Source organism: Cottoperca gobio, chromosome 9 (genome assembly GCF_900634415.1).
Source record: "Cottoperca gobio chromosome 9, fCotGob3.1, whole genome shotgun sequence".
Lineage (NCBI taxonomy): Eukaryota > Metazoa > Chordata > Actinopteri > Perciformes > Bovichtidae > Cottoperca > Cottoperca gobio.
The window spans coordinates 20,911,265-20,927,220 of record NC_041363.1 but is presented as its reverse complement, the minus strand read 5'-3'; positions in this window follow the sequence as shown (position 1 = coordinate 20,927,220).

Below are 15,956 nucleotides of genomic sequence, written 5' to 3'. Positions count from 1 at the left end.
TTATCTTTATGGTCTGTATTGACTGTATTGATGGGGCTGGATTTCACTGCCTTGTGCGAAAAATGAGAGAAATGTTCATACATCTTCACAGTTTGCCAGTTGCTATCATGCAGTTTGCATGAATATATTGAAAGAAATGTTTAATATCTTTATTGAACATATTGAAAAACTACCCTTTTTTTCAACAATATGATAATTTCAGACAATCAATGTTCAATGCGTCACAACTGGACTTGGTCTTGATTTGCATCATTTCGTCTATCACTGATTAAATTATTCCTATTAGGCAGCTTTTCAACCTTTGACCTAATACACTCTCTGCAATACCTCCTCTCAGCAGGTTCAGAAAATCGTCTCAGAGGTAATGACGGTGCAGTCTGCCAATCGGCCTCAATCATCATTCTGCCGGTGAGAACACTTCAGCAAATTAGTTTATTAGTCTAACAACATTAGACAAGAAGACAAGACAAGTTAAGGGATCACCAACGCTTTTAAAGTTCGTCTTGAGGGGAACATGAATGTGTGTGTACCAAATTTCATGGCAATTCACCCAATAGTTTGAGAGAATTTCACCTAATAAAAACCCCACCAACAGACAGGCCAGTAGTTTTGCTAAAAAGAAAACCAAAGGGGATCTTCAATTAAGAAAACATTAACAAGAAAATAATAGTCAAGAAAAAGTAAGTAGTAGTGTCCCTGAAGCTGTTCCCCTGATTGTTTCAGCATGTTAATAGACCTAGATGCTGCATGTAAGGTTATTTTGAATAAGCAATTGTTCGGCCTCTTTTGAAGAAAACCAGGCCTTGATCTATCTTCCCTAACATAATTAACAATATTTCAATGCAACCTTTTATTATAAAATACTTGGGTTACGATTTCATAGCAAGTACTTTCTTTTAAGGAAACCAACATGAGACGTTTTACTGGTGGTGTGACTGTTTGGTCTCGATGAATGTAAATGCTGCGAGTGCTGTAAACTGCAACTAACGACAGTATCTTCATAGACAGATTAAAGTGTTCTGTTTTCATCCCTGCTTTAAAAAAATCAGCTTTCCTGGGAGCTGATTGAGTCTTACCTGCTCTCTTAACTTCCTTGCTCTGTGCATTTATAGCTTTGAATGCACTCACCCTGTCTCACTTGATTTCTCAACGCTTGAGGATGTCGAGCGAGAGCAGCACTTATCTCCCAAATCACACTATACAGTGTACTTATACTACAAGGTACATCATTTACTAATTTTCTCAATATATTGTTTTGGCAGTTAGTGTGCAAGACAATTATATTTTATTGTTTAGTGCTAACAGAACATGATGCAAGAAATACACTGATGGACATCACTTATACACTGAATTTGGAAAGTTGCAATTTAATATTTGCTTTTCTGCAGGGTCATCAAAAAGACATATATAGCTTTTGTATCACAATATAATTTACATGTAACTGTCAATATCATACAAACTGTTAACTGCTCATGCTTTTTAATAAAACACAAACACATCAACCATTAACATTCCCAGGATGAGGTCATTAATATAAACTCTTTCCTTTATTGTTATCTGCAAAGTAGTAAATACTATTACAGCTCATGAGGTGGGTTACTGTAAGGTTGCCTTTGATTTGGACCTTAGCGTTTGTATCTTGAGGCTGCTCCGAATCCTTCCTGCCTTTGGGTAACAGCCACAGCTACATGCTAAGCTAAGCTATTTTAATTAAGGAGGGATAGGCTATCTAGGGTTTGCTTCCACTTATTTTATATATACTGTATATATACGGTATACTGTATATACCATGCATGGTAAGCTAGTGGTAAGTTATCATACTTAAATTTAGCTGTCAGTTAAAATATTTTTATTGCTTCAACTCTTTAACTGTTGTCTTCCATTGCCACATCATTCCTTTAGTTTAGAGGTATAATATGTAAACATTTCGATATTAACATATTTAAAACGACTAGACTCATGTTATATATTTTTGTTGAGTTGTGTACTTGCATTATCCAAAATGTTTCCAAAAATGTTCAAACCTAGAGAAATCCATCATTTTAATTGAGGTCATCATTGTGGTTGTCTGCCAGAAATCATGTCATAAATTAACTTTTTATCCAGTTTTAAGCCACATTTTTACAATACACTTTTTACATCTTGATCGTTTTTAACTATACTTTTTAACTGGATGAAGGATTTGAGTAATCAGACGTCTGGATCTGAAGTAATCAGAGAAACAAGCTGAGAGAATATTAGCAATTAGCTCGCAGCTAACCTCTAACCTCTAACCTCTAACCTCTAACCTCTAACCGCTAACCTCTAACCTCTAATCTCTAACCGCTAACCTCTAACCGCTAACCTCTAACCTCTAACCTCTAACCGCTAACCTCTAACCGCTAACCTCTAACCTCTAACCGCTAACCTCTAACCTCTAACCTCTAACCTCTAACCGCTAACCTCTAACCTCTAACCTCTAACCTCTAACCTCTAACCTCTAACCTCTAACCGCTAACCTCTAACCGCAGCTGTTTTTTACTGTTTTTTACTGTTTTTTACTCACAGAGTGTGTTTGTTTAGGAGAGGAGGAGCCAAATTAACCACAGATAATTGTTCTCCTGAACGATGAACAATTAAGTAATCCTAACCAGGAGAAGCTGACTGCAATGACAAAACCATGATCCGCTATACGGGACTCCACCAAACTCCGTCATTTATAATTGTTTTGATTGAGAGACCCCTAGTGGCAGAAAATTATGCATAGTACTTTTAAATAGTGCCACCTCAACTTACACCCATTCAAATCCTAACTCTTGATAAACATTTTAGGACATTTAAGTATTTTAACTGTGTTTTTACAGCAATATTTGAGCGGGATGAGTATACATTTTCTATTCACTTTTTTAAATGTATTTGTTTCTAAAATAAACCAGCCTGATCTGACAATAAATAATGACACACAAAATCAATAGACAGTAGTTGCAGTTTGGCCTTGGGCCAGCTAGTCTACACATTGTTTGGAAGTAAGTACGCTGCTGTAGCCGGGCAGTCAAGGAAATGTTCATTCAGCGAGAGAGCTCTTTACAGACAGCTATGATGTGAGACATTCATGTGTACTAATTATGGATTTCAGCTTCAAGTGTTGACTTTTTCATTTGAAATACATTGTGGTGTATTCAAAATATCTTAATGTTATACATTTCATTTCTAGTAGCTGTTTTCACATCAACATATTTCAAGATTGCATTCTAACTTTGAAGACTCTTCACGAGTGCATCTTTGTTATGTCCTGCTGTAATGCAGCAGACAAAATGTTGAGGAGAGAACCCAGATATTTCCTGCACAAGGTAAGTGCTTCTGCTGCATATAAATAGCATAATTTCATTCCAACCATCATTACACACCAGAATCATTAAACAGTGCCTCAGTCAATCAGACGCCCGCAGAGAGCCTCTGGACAGGGTTCGTAATGCTACAGCGGTTATTTTCCGAAGCCTGCAGCTGTCTGGGTCTGGTGTTGGATATTTTTGTCCTTGCATGGCCGTAATGTAGTTTTATAGATGATAAAACGACAACTGGACAATGTTTATTTTTCCTATAAAAGATCAACATCATCATGTCCAGAGGTTATAGCTACAGTTCATCTTATCATATGATGAAGAGGATCCTGCGTATAAAATGATTCATTCTGATATGTATCCACCATCACCTTGGACACACTCACAACTCTAATATAACATCTTGTGTTAAAGTTTCAATATGTTGAAATGATGAACAATCAAAATTTGAGGCCAATTTTTCAACACATTGAATATTAATAACAAAAGCAGGCTTCTCATTTCTAGCCCACAAAAGTCGATTTTGCGAGGAAACGTAGTAGTAGTCAATGAGTTGTTGGACTTTTTAATATTTACAGTTTGTCAGTCTATATTGATACCATCCTGTAGTTTTACAGTAAAATTACTGAATTATACAATCATTTGTATTAACTAGACATTAAGGCTCCCTGTTTGTATGGGTTTGTTAAAGCTTTTGGATATACCTTGTTGTATGTTTTTGTTTTTATTGTATTTTGTTTTTTCTCTTTTCCATTGGGATTTGTTAAATATTAAAACATATAAATGCTGTACGTTTGAATCTTGTATACCATACTATGCATTTCCGCTAATAAAATATATAAAAAAGATAGAGAGCGATAGAGAGAAAACAAAGGCCTTAAAAATGCTCTTTATGGCTACATACATGATATCGGGCTGAAAAAACTAAATCTAAAGCTGCATGTTTGAGGCAAAAAGTCTGAATCCTCACCGTGAACTATGTAGTAGACGTGGAAATAAGCATTATTCTTGTATAAGTATCAGGCTGCACCACATGCGCTGAAATCCAAAGCTTGACGGACTCGCTGTGCCTAGTTACGGTTGCTAAGCTATGACTCCACCATCGTGAATGGTCAACTGGATTAATATAACCCAAAATAAACCACTTTTTCTTTTCATAAAACATAATGTTGCATGTTAGTGTTTATAGAGCCCTGAGCTCCTAAATACACAGTGATATGTTGAGTAAAGCCTACTTAGACGACTGTAAACTCCTCAAACAGAACTTGAGGCTGTATTGCAAACCTCAGAGAAATCTTAGATTAAGCACTGCAGCTTGATGTGCTTCCACTGTGAGAGGTTACGTGATTGCATTTCACTCTCCAATGAATTGGACATTTTCTTTTGCCATTACTCAAACTGTGGCAGATGGGAAGTGAAGTCATCAGCATGCGACGTCTATAACGCCTGAACTCGTTGATGTATTCTGAGGCGGGGGTGTTGCTATAATCGGACCTAATGGAAACAGATGTTGTGTTCCATGGGACATGGCATCTCTAGCACAGCATGCTTGCTGCCAGGCGTTTGGTGCACAAGAGACATCTTGCTGCTTTTCATCTCCACACTCGCTTCACATCAGAAATAATCTTTCGGGAACAATGTCCTAAATAACATCCCTACTCACTAACCGAGGCAAGGTGCAAAACAAAATCCTCCCATCTAGACACATAAATCCATTTCATGTGTGTTCTTCTGTTTCTCTGCACTGCACATGCAAGAACACAGAAAGAAAGACACAAATTGCCTTTCTGAAAAGCCCAGACATAGCTGCACACAAAATTACCTCTGAAAGGCCAAGGGAGAGGCAAAACAATTTCCTGACAAGTGCAAAAACGATGGGGGGGAATGTGGGGGTTGAGAGACAAAGAATATTATTATGCATAGCCAGTATGTTGTCAACGAAACTCTAATTGGAAGTAATTTTGCACTCAGTTCTAATAAACCTAATGGAAGCAGAGGTATCATATCATGGTCTAGCACATTTCTTTTTTATTAGCTTGAATCTCTGGAAGCAGAGTGTGTCTTTGTTACCTATTCACTGGCTGTGCTGTTAGTAACTGTGCAACACTGAATAGGCTCCTATAGATGCAGCAGTGGAAGTCAGGATGGAGGAGTTACATCTGACTGACAACAGTGCTATCAAACTGATGGCATCCCGTCTATGTCACGAACCATAAAGAAGGCGCGATTGTCAAGATGGAATCCATTATCCCCTCCTCTCCAGTCCAAATGAGGCAACGGCAAGCACTTAGAGCTCTCCTGAGTGCCCCGTGAAGACATCTCACAATCAATGGGCTTTAATCACGTACATTTTCCCTCTTTATCCCCCCTCAATAAAGAGGAGAAAATGTCTCAAGCTCAATCGACATTAATAACATTGAAAGGGAGTGAAAGATGTTCACGTGGGTGGCCATGTGGCATTTGGGGAACAGCGAAAGAAGGGAAGGGTCATAAGTTCATCATACTGCCATTTTCCACAATGTTGTCATCAGAACAGAGCCCTGCACATACACACTGTCGGTTTTAGATAGAGACACTATGGCAGAAGAGCTCCACAAAAATCAAACACTCATAGCCCTGACTTTACTGCTAACAATTTAGCCGTAATAAATGCCAATATGCATCCAGCAGACAATGAGCAACATTAGCATTCATTTGGAGTCCTTCTTCTGACCACCTGATGTAAGCAAACTCTTGTTAAGGTGTAGCTCTATTTTGGTCTCCACCAACTTGAGGAAAATGACCAGGGACTTTAGCTACTAGATATTTGAAATTTTTCACCAGCTAGTTGCTAACAATTATGTTAGCTACGTGATTGAACTACCTGTTGCTGTTGGAAACAAAACCAGTAGACTATTCATATTTGAGGGTTTAAAGGTTCTCCATACTGAATTCATAGCATAGGCCTATCTATGATTGAGGGATTCCCTCCACATAGCTAATGTAGCTTTCAACACAAAGGCAGCTGAGCCAGCTGATAGCAGCTAACGGTGCTAACAACGCTAACAGTGCTAACAATGCTAAGAGTGCAAACAACGGCAACAGTGCTGACATAGCTAACAGTGTTAACCTTAGGGAGGAAGCGAAGGATGGACTTTAAGCTTCTATGACAGCACCATGGGTCGGGACAGCGTTATAAGAAGTAGCCTAACTGCTTATTAGCGCAGGGCAGAGCTGCGCCTATTAGCTCGCCAGTGGGGGACACACACAGGGACTCACATGCACTAACATGCACGCAAGGCCGGACCGGCTATGTAGACAAAGCACAGAGAAGCTTGGATCAGAACACAAAGGGAGTGTGAGTTCATTCTCTGCACAGGACACTATTACTCCCTTATATCTCTACATAGCACGAGCAGCTTGGCCCTGCTTTCTGTTTTTGTGCTAATCTAAACTAATCTACAGCTAATCTAAGCATCTAACTCATGAAAAAACAAGAAAGTAAGTAAGCAAATTTTCCCCAAAAAGTCAAGCTTTCCGTTTTGACCAAGGTGTGTAGCCTTCTATATTGGAAATTTTACAGTTGAAAAATAAACTTGATCTTTGGTTGACAAACTATTTCAATGGCAAAACTTAATTAGTTTTTTACTAAATTACTTCAAATAATTCTTTAGCATTTCAGTGTCAATGTATTCTTACTTATCTGTCAACTTATACTATACATAGATATGTACCATAAAAACAAAACCTCAAGCTAAAAGAGCCTCACATCACTGTTATTATATCTAATTATTATATAATATTATAATATATAATATAAAGTATTGATAGTGGAGCTTTAAAAATACAGTTTGACATGTTTTTAAGTCAGGTGTCAAATTCACTGTGTCCATTTCAATACCACAGCTTCAAACTGCCCATTAAATGGGTAATTATTGATCGGAGGTCATGAATAATGCAGCGTGGAATTGACTTTGGGAGAACATTGATCCATCACAATGATACCTCTCTTTACCGTGACATATAACAGTGAAGAACAACAAACCTCTGCCTTAAAAAATATCAGTCCGACACCATTACGCTAATTTTTAAAATGGCATGCTGCTGAGGCAAAGCTCAATGATGTTAGTCATTAAATCACATTCACCATATTCATTTTTTATCTGCTCTCTTCAATTGCTGTGGCTTCAGTTGGTTAGTATTCACTTAATAAAAAAATAAAAGGGTGTCTTCCCCAGGATCTCTGGCTGGTTGCATTGCACACATTTAGATCAGACTAGTCATTTAAAGTGCATTCACATTTTCAGATTAATAAACTTCAGAGCATTTACACCTTTCATTTGGTGAGAACAAAACCTCTACACAGCTGGCACTCAACCGTCAAAACATTAACCTCAGTTATTTTAGATTGTGTTAACATCTGATAACCAGCACATCTTCACAAGCTGAAAGTCTGACAAAATGTACCAAGGGCAGAAAGTCACTGTAGTCTTGATTGATGCTCCGAGTCACTGACATCATTTAGTGTCTCTCTTCCATACGGTCTCTGCTCATCAAAGACAGTTTTGTGTCTGAGATACAGAATCAGACTTGATCCAGATAGACACATTGTGATTCATGTGGAGGACAAATTCCACTTCTCACAAGAAATGATGCAGCTGGTTACCTTAGCTTAAAGAATGGAAACAAGGGGAAACAGCTAGATCTTTCTAATGGTGTCCAAATCCACCTACCAGCACCTCGAAAACTCACTAATGTTATGTTATATCTAATATGATTAACCTGTATGAAAACCTAGGTGTAAAATTGCTTTGGTGTTAAATGCAATTTTCTCAAGACTATTTCTAGGTCGGGCGAAGTAACTTCCTGGAGTCTTTGCTGGGAACATCACGGTAACAACAAGATTAATAAATAGTCAGACAGATAATCAACTTTCCAGGCTTTTCATCACCTGACCTTCCCCACCCACTTACTCACCTGCCTCTCATTTCCCTAATCCGCCTTGTAGTATTTATACCGGCCCATCTCCTCTCATTCCCTGCCAGATTGTCTAGTTTGCATCCACCTTAGCTGTGTTCAGATTCAGCCCTTCAGTTTTTTATGGATTAAACAAATGTGAGCTTTATAGGTGGTAGGTAAATTATGTTACCTTTGTGAAGAGCCAGACTAGCTCTTTCTCCGTGTTTTCAGTATGTGTGCTAGACGAAGATAGCCGGCTGCGTGTGGCAAGTGTGGAATGTTTCCTTAAAAGCGCAGCACCTTTTTAGGTTTTTAAAATATCAACAACTTTGTTTCATTTCCCTACAGTCCGGCGAAGGAATGGAGCAAAAGATCTATTACTGGGGAAAGTCCCTTTTAAAATTGTCTACTACTACTACTACTACTACTACTACTACTACTACTACTACTACTACTACTACTACTACTACTACTATTACTACTATTACTATTACTACTACTACTACTACTACTACTACTACTACTATTACTATTACTATTACTACTACTACTACTACTACTCCTATGCTATTCCCTAAATAAATCTAATATAATTGAGTGTTCTTAGGTTGGCCTAATATTCAACTCAGAGTATTGATGATATTTACTTGGCTTTATTGGAGATCCTTAAATCCGAGCACTCCAGATTATTATGGCGTTGATTCAAATGTACAGATTTGTCAGCTAAACATTTATTCTGCAAACTCTACTTTACCGTAGTTTTAAAGAAAATAGGTTTCAAGATTAGTAATTCTGTTTGCACCAAATTCCTAACCTACCTATGTATGTTATGTAACATCAGACAATATTTGCCTCTTAAGGTGGCAGGAAGAAAAGTTGGTTATCCTGGACATTTCTTGTGTTATTGTTTCAGAATGATGAAGACCAAACATAACAGGATGATATTCTTTCTTGCCAATTATGTTTTTTTCCAAATGATGTACAGATTTTTAGATTGATTTGTATTATTGAATGGCTTGAAAAAAAGTGCATATAGCTGTCATAAATTGGGCGAAATAAATGCCCCCAGACCTTCTAGGTTTGGGCTGAGGCCTGAATGTTCACCATCCTGGGGTGTTGTAGCTTGATATTTACTGTACAGACATGTGCCATTAATTCAATGCAAAAAAGTAAGGCAGTAAGTGTGTTTCCAAAAAGTATTATTCCTTTAAGAGTAGAGGTAAACACATCTTTATATACACATCTAATGAAGCTCAGAAATGGGAGGAGCCTTGTTTTCAGTCCCTTTTAAGGTCGCTGCACTAAAATATAGCACCAGTTGAAGGAGAGATTAATTGTATGTATACAGCATCTTCCATATACCTGTCTGCCTCCCACAAGGCAAGGCGTAATCTGTCTTTTTCAAGGTAGAAGCCTCTCCTGTGGTGATGGAGCACCTCAAGGAGCACCATGAATGCAGAAATTGCATGACAAACTTATTTTGAATAGTTATTTTCAGATGACTGCGTGGTCCATCTTTCAATTCATGAAAACCCCCTCCAACCTTTCCCCAGGTTTTCTCTTTATCTCCGTACGCTTCTGAATAAAATATGCAGAAAGCTGAGACGCCTCTAGAGAGGTTACAGAGGAAGCAAAGTTTTGATTCCTTTGGGGACCTTGTGTGGAGAGACTGAGATGGCTCACTAGATATGTTTCTCTTATCAGGGCAAATCTTATCGGTGGAAGAGTGATCTCACTTCTCCAGCTGGACGCCAAAGTCAGTGTGAAGGTTGTTGCTTAGAGCTGAGAGTAGACGTGCTCTTTGTTGAAAAGGTGAAATCACAGCGGAACTCATTCACAGTTTTCAGACATTGTTGTGCGATAAGAAAATAAAAATAAAATTGGTGTCAGGGGTGTCAAAAATGAATTCTGATCCATACAATAGCTCTAATGAACAAAATAAATCTCTAAACACGCACTGACCTTGAAGCAACAGAAAGACGGGGTCATCTCTGGTCGTAAAAGCTCGTTGCAGTCTCCAGTAGCGTGTCTCATTCTGAAGAGCTATTTAAATGGCATGACACAAAATGCCACATAAGCATTAGTGCTCGTATTCAAGCAAACAGAATAGGTTTTTATTACACTAGCAGTTTCAAGTCATGGGGTTATGAATTCTCTTGATGCTTTTTCCTTTTGATTTCTGAACTCTTTGTTACCCTCTTGCCTGTTAAATTATTCATGTCAAGATCACGGCGTGACTCACTTACTATCTCGTCCTCTATAACGTCTTTGGAAAGCTGAATGGTCAAAGACGTGATGATAAATCATACAAACTAAAGCAGGTCTGCAAAAACTGGAATCAGTTGCCATGCTAAATTTAATTGTTTCCAGTCAGCTACCTTTCAATTGTTTTTTCTTTCTCACCGCTGTATGTGGTTTGCCGCCTGCAGTATAAAGAAATAATGCCCAAGAGTGATAATGGCCACTTTGGCACTTGTCTACACCTTGTAGCTAGTAGTCCCACCACTGTTGCCTATAATGAAAGTGAAAAACGTCCTCTTGGGGATTTTTGCTTTGAAATTGCCTGCCATTAGTTTGCCATTCCTCTTGCAAATCATCTATTCTGTATGTCAAGGACATAGTCGCAGTAACACTGTCATGTCTTGTGCTCATCCAAGGCTAGATTACTATGTATGCGATATGACAGGGGAACAGGACATGACTGCCTGTTGTCAGCAATAGGTAGATGACTACACAGAGCTGGACAGAGGAAAGCAGAATGTTAGAGCTGCAACGTTTTAACCTTTTTAGGCACTTCATGGTGTTTTAATGCAGAACAGGTCTGGAGGGTTGTGAGGGATTTGTTATCATTGTACTGTTGGGATTTGTCAAGATGGCTATTTTAAATGACGTCATGTATTAGGGCATTGTAGGTAAAAAAAGAAAAAGATTACGGAGACCATAGGAATTTTCCTTAAAAACAAATTCTTATTTGTTTTTCTTGTCAAGAAACTAAATGACTAGACAACTAGACAACAGATGCCGCCGGTAATACACCGTTTTTTAACTACTTCATACACTTTTATTAATCTACGGCGAAGCAGCAAATTAAATAAAAATTATCACACGGTTTGTGTAAAATCTAAATCTCCAAAGTAACCAAAGCTGTTGAATGGAGAGAAGTAAAAGGTATATAATAGTATAAAGCAACATAAAATGGAAAGTATTTTGCATGCAAACTGCTTATGTACAATACTTAAAGGGCCTACGAAATGATAAACATGAAATTCTACTGATGATAGTAAATGCTATTTGTGGTGTAAAATGATGTGTTATTTATGACACAATGATCGCAGTATTTAATAAATCATGATTTAGTATGTCGACCACTGATGTTTACATTGCCGCTACCGGAAACACCTCGACGCCATGTTCTGACGTCACAAGTATAAAATAGTCCACCAGTTGAATACACAGACAGCATGGCAGATGTGGCGATGTCGGACTCTGGCTCGGATATTTCGACAGAATCGAGTGACAGTGAGTCGTCAATAGACTCGTTGCACCTTCAAGAAGAGGAGTTTATTGAAGAGGATGCCAGTGTCGTGGATTTAGATCATGCGGGCGAGTTTAATGTGGTGGAAACAGAGCAGAGCGAGACACAGTATTCAAGATGGAGACACAGACGGGAGCGAACATGTGGATGATGGTGACGGTGATCCTGGATTTGGCGGAGATCCTGTGCGGCAACAGAACACAGACAGGTATATACATTTGACTATAGTTCATAGAACTTCTCAATATATAGTAAATACATCATAATAAAACGTAACATTATCCTCGATCGTAAATAGATCGCAAGCTATCGTCTATCGAGTCAATAGCTTGGTTTCCTTGAATTGTTATGAACCCGACTAGTTTCTCTACTTGGACACATCGACGTCTGTAAAGCTTGATAACTTGAATCTTTCTTGAAGTTTCTGCGGTTGAGGTTCTATCGTTGTGTCTGATGTCAAACGTCATATATTACGAGCTGTATTACAAACAGACCAGAGGACAGCTCTGTTTTATAAAGTATAGTCTGAATACTGATGAGACGGTCTATATATATATATATATATATATATATATATATATATATATATATATATATATGGTCACTATAGCCTATAGTAGCCGGAACACTTACCAGATGTTCATGGAAGTTACGATGTCGTAACTTTACGAGACTTACGTGAAACGGGTAACAAGATAGTAACAACTAGATAAATCCGACCTCCGTACGACCATAACAGGCTTCTGAGCTGCTTACGAGCCTGTCGTCAAACAAAGGCATATAAATAGTATGAAATTAAGATGACGTTAATATTGGCCTTTTGTCTGGATATTGCATATCGTGTACATGTCCTTATCACTCTTCTTTTGTACATTTAGGTGTACATGTGAAAACTGTACAATTATGGAAGCAATTGAAGAGCTGCTGCCAAGAAAAGGATGTCATGGAGGAACTCAATGAATATGAGGGACATGGTGCAAACATAGCCTGCATAACAGATCACCCAGGATTCAAATCAAAGTGTCTGGATGTTTGGGTGTTGCAGACAGCCTACCAAAGGTATTCGAAGAGAGACAGACAACAAGCAGGTGATCAGCCACGTAATGAGTAAGTTACTTGTGTGCATAAATGTGTAGAGCTCAGAAACTTTGATGTATTTTTGGGAAGTCGAATGATCACTCTGGCAAAGTTACAGAATAAGCAAATAAGGTTGAAGTGATTACCATTGACATGTATTATCTTGTATGTTACAGAATGTATCACTATGTGGCATACCGCCAGCTGGTGAGATTCTGCTGGAGAATACTTGGTAAGAACCACAGACTGCCATCATGTGCCATTCAAAAGATCTGTGCTACGTTTCCATCTGACAACTACACGTCGTTCAAGTATCAGCACTTTATTAGAGTCAATAACAAAACACAATGTCAGTTCAGTGATTGAATCTGCTTCTATACAGCACAACAGCATCCCTCTTGTTTGGTTCTTCCATCGACTGCTGAGTGGATCTGGGACTTCGAAAGGTTCCTCATCAACATTGTCTTGGCACAAAGCGTAGAGTCTCTGTCAAGAGTTCAGTAACATACTCTGCAAAAAAGATGTTTTATAAGCAAGCATTATATATAATATGTATGTATGTATGTATGTATGTATGTATGTATGTATGTATGTATGTATGTATGTATGTTTGTGTGTGTATATATATAATATATATATATATATATATATATATATATATAATGATGCCTTGATGACTTGGATTGGAACTTGCAGTCCAGCTGACCTGATACGTGGTCGCGCCACGCACTTGTGGTGTGTCCGTGGAGGGGGATCCGTCTGCACAGCAATTCCTTTCTGACATGTCTGAAATGTACGAAACACAACTTTACTAATAAATCTTTCAAACCAGCTTGAAATTGTATTGCATGTTTATACATGTCTGCGTAAAGAAAATATCTAGTAACATTTATAATAAAAGATGTGGTTGAATTGATTGAGAGCAATGATATCAAATTAAACAAATATATGAATTATGTACATGCATGTGGTGATTGTATGTTTAACACGTCATGTGCAGGTCTACTGGTACTACAACTGTAATGTACAGATGACTGTACAGTCTGTATACTTACTGGCTGTACACACAGCTTCCTCCCCAGTGTAGTTTTCCAATAGATGGTCGCTGATCATACAGGTATCCTCAGTTCTGTCAGTGGCTTCATTCACCAATGTTTCAATACCTCTGTAATAATAGGGTGATAGTTAAAAGTTAAATAGACTCACGCTTTTACTCAAACTACAGAATAAAATGGGGAAGCCTGTTATAAACATTGAATCTATACTTAATTAAGCTAATGAAGTGTAATTAACTAAAGTTATTAATACTACAAACAATAACACACAGATATCGACTAGGACTTGGTGTCAACTCGTTACATACAGTAGGCCTAGACCGACTATGGCTTTATACTTGAAACAATAAATACAGTAAACAAGTAGCACGGCTTACCTTTGCTCTCTCCCTTTTGGCGAATGCATTTCGTCGTCTCTCTGGTGGAGGACTCTGCACCGGTGGACGTGTTTGAGTCGGCGTGCTGGCTTGTGCTGGCTGCGGTCTCGGCAGTATTGTAGGCACAGTATCTGCGTTCAGTTTTAAATTCTTTTTGAATCTCATTTCCTTGGCGAGCATAGTTTGTTCGAAACACGATCTCTCTAAGTGCTGCCCACAAATCGTCGGTTGTCTTGTCCATAAACGTGACATTTTATCATCTTTTGGCCACAGAAAGCTAGATTTGGAGACGGCCCCACATCCCCATACAACACATCGCTTCACAATTATCCTTAGCGATCGATTGTTGTCCGTTCTTTCTCGTAATAATTGACAGCAGTCTTTGCTGGACGCTTCAATGCAGACGAACACTGGCGGCGGCTGTAACGTAGACGAACACTGGCGGCGGCTGTAACACAGAGGAACACTGGCGGCGGCTGTAACGCAGACGAACACTGGCGGCGGCTGTAACACAGAGGAACACTGGCGGCGGCTGTAACGCAGACGAACACTGGCGGCGGCTGTAACGCAGACGAACACTGGCGGCGGCTGTATTGTACTTGTCATCGCCCGAACATTGCCTGAAGTGGATGCTCTCGGCGCAGCGATCGTTTGTTGTTAGCAGAAGTCATTTTTATGCTGTTATGATCGTGATTTATTACGAATACATCAATATTAAAAATATATATATGGCACATTTCACAATACATATGCAACCTCTGTCATATACCAAGCCCAATAACACTGACGAAATATCATTTTGTAGGCCCTTTAAGTGAAGATGCTTAGAAAGTCTGTCTTGACCCTCATTATTTCAGATAATATTGTGTTTACATCAAGGCTCCACAAAGCTTGGGCAATATAATATTTCAGAATACTGTACACTTTGCATGGAGAGGGGAGGGATGGGGAGTTCACAGGGGCCACATTAGCAGGGCAAACCAGCCATTCTGTTGGGTAGTTTAAAGTCAAATCATACTGTGCACATGGATCACATGTTTGGTACTTAAATCTTCACCTGTAAATGTACTTAAAAAATATATTCAGTGACTATACTGTCAACTTTTCATTTTGCACAGTGCAGTAATTGCTCCCATGATGTTCATAGTTGAAATCACGTTTTATTAGAGGATGGGGGGATTTTGTGAACTTTCCGCCTCTGAATGTAAAAGCGAACTGTGATAAGGCTGCATCTCTTAAAACTGTGGGGAAAGCTGAGAGACACGCTTCATGTGCGAAGAGTGCTAAACATAGACGTTGTTTAAAGGAGACCATCATCATTAGGGCAATTCTCTTTGAATCAGCAGAAGGGTTGAGAGAGAGAAAAAAAACACACACACACACAGAAGTTTAATTTGTACCAGCTTAACTTTTCCTGGCTCTGAGTGTGGGAACAAACACTTTACTTTTCAACTGTAGTTTTAATAGTAGTAGATTTATGCTTCAAACTACACAAATAAAATGCTCTACTGGAATAAGATGGTAATTGGTGCTAAGCTTTTATCAAATAGTTTGCAAAGGTTTCATTTGGGAGCATTTGAAGTGGGACCTGGAAAAGCAGAGCTGCGTTTCCGGCACAAATGAAATAATCTTTCAATAAACAAGCTTTTCATTT